A 2,187-nucleotide genomic window follows, 5' to 3' on the forward strand; every position below is an offset into this window, starting at 1 on the left:
AGGTCAACTTGCTCCACATTAGGCTGAGGAACTTGGTTACCGAAATCTAACAAATGACATGTCTGAGCTGTATGATTTCCACCATAAATCTCACAACAAGCTACAAGAGGTACCTGTGGTACAGAATAGGGGTTAGAACCATAAGGATTCTGTGGAATCAGTGGAGGTTGGGCAATTGCCTGAACACTCTGAGTGGGGCCCTGTACTATCTGTTTTAGCATGTGTTGTATGGAATCCAACTGAGCCTGCATTGCTATCTTGTCTTCAACTTCAAACATCCCAACTGTCTTATCTCTCTTGGGTATATCATCTCCCTCAGTGTACTAGTAAGTATTATTAGAGGTGATCCTCTCAATCATCTGCTCTCCAGCTGCCGGTCCCATATCAATGAAAATACCCCCAAAGGATGAGGTATCTAGAATAATCTTTGACCGGTTAGACAATCCCCCATAGAATGAGGAAATAAAATCACCTGGGGTCATCAAATTCTTCGGGCACTGCCTCCTCAAGTCTTTAAATCTCGTCCAAGCCTCAGGAAGATCTTCATTGCCAAACTGCTGAAAATTCTGAATTTGCTTCTTTAACTTGGTAGCCTTGGAAGGAGGACAGTACTCCTGCATGAAAGCCTTGTGGAGCTGTTCCCATATAATGAAATGGTTGGCTGGAAATGAATTCAACCAACGCTGTGCTTGATCTCTCAGGAAAAAAAAGGAAACAGTCTCAGCTTGATGGCTTCACTAGGAACACCATTCATCTTGGTAATTTCGTTATAATGAAGGGACTATTTTGGTTATTAACTCTTTTGGAAACATGCTTGAGATCTTTACAAACTTCTTCTTTTACTACTCAGACCCACTAAAATAGTTATAGCAGTAGGGTGATGTTTGCCAAGCATTTCATTCACAATTAGTTGTCCTTCACTGTGAGTACCAAGACTACCAACCAGCAAGCACTTTTCTACAACAATAATGATATTTCTCGAGCTTCCTACTTCACTGTAGCGTAAATTGGAGTAGCCCAATACTATAAGCATCACCACATAAAACATAGTAAAGCTGCAACTATGACTTCTGGGATTGAAGCAATAAATTCCCCTTGAATCTAAGGGGTGCAAATTAGCAATTAATTACCGATAATCGATAATTGAATTGACCGAAAACTACAATTTTCGATAAATTTCAACTATTATTATTATTTTTGTTTTTAAATCAGTTTTCGTTATTTTTTTTGGATCCAGTAAGATCACCTCCTTCGTGTGATTCAATCCTGACCATCTATTGTCTTATTTTGAATGATTCAGATTTGATGAGATTTTTAGTTTTTTAAGGTAATTATAGTATGGAGATGGATTATTTAGTCTTTTTGCAATTTAATGTATTTATTAACATTTTAATTTAGGAATTTTTTAAATTATTTCTTTATTTGATTGGTGTTTCATCTTCCTATCCCGTATCTTCACTTTTGTCGGTCTTTTTATTTTATTCACCACAGACCACATTGTTTGTTGTGGTTACATCTCCACCAGGCCAGTAGCGTCGACTTTTGCACCACAAAGATACTCTAAGGTGGTTCGTCTTCAAGAAAGTCGAAGCGGATTCAGAGAAGTTTGTCTCCTGTTATTCTAGGTATTTTTTCTTTTTTGTTTTGCGTGGGTTTAGGGGTTGTCTGCTTTTCTATTTGAGTGGGGTTTGCGACGGTGATTAGGGTTAAGCCCAATATACAATACTAGCAATACTCCTAATAGCCCAAAATATAGAATTTTAGCCCAATCCAAAAACAAAACTCAATTAGCTCTATCCCTTCTCACTTTCTCATTCTCAAAAGTCAAAAGTCAAATCTGGCTTCTCTCCCTCCGCAGTCCGCCCTCGTCAGTCATCTCTTGTCTCTCGCCGCCTCACGCCTTCCGCCCTCGGCAACACTCCGGTCACTCCCTCGCGCCCTCCGCCCTCGTTCGGTCGGTAAGTACTAAGCCCAATGAGAAGAAAATTGTACTTGGGGGTTGGGGGGAGAGTGTTTCTACCATTTCTGATCTTTCTATGCCCTAGGGACACAAATGGGGAATGTTTGCCTGACTCTATGTTCTCAGTTCTTCTTTGGAAGGTGACCCAGAAGGCAATTGCTTCATACAATCCAAACTGAGTATCTCAAATTCCTTTTTTTTTTTTTTTTTTTTTTTTTTTTTTTTTT

At 39.3% G+C, this 2,187-nt stretch overlaps 1 protein-coding gene across 2 annotated transcripts in view; it reads left to right on the forward strand.

The window, feature by feature from the left end:
* Positions 1 to 1,700: 1,700 nt before the first annotated feature.
* LOC116014697 (protein WHAT'S THIS FACTOR 1 homolog, chloroplastic-like) overlaps positions 1,701 to 2,187 on the forward strand; it is a 2,577-nt gene continuing 2,090 nt past the window's right edge. Inside the window, exons 1-2 of one of the 2 annotated variants that reach the window (XR_004097451.1) lie at positions 1,701 to 1,958; positions 2,046 to 2,149. The gene's annotated coding sequence lies outside the window, so the exon portion shown is untranslated. Of the gene's footprint in view, positions 1,959 to 2,045; positions 2,150 to 2,187 lie in introns of those variants that run through there. The other variant, XM_031254640.1, reaches the window with a different exon arrangement.

Source organism: Ipomoea triloba, chromosome 4, assembly GCF_003576645.1.
Source record: "Ipomoea triloba cultivar NCNSP0323 chromosome 4, ASM357664v1".
Lineage (NCBI taxonomy): Eukaryota > Viridiplantae > Streptophyta > Magnoliopsida > Solanales > Convolvulaceae > Ipomoea > Ipomoea triloba.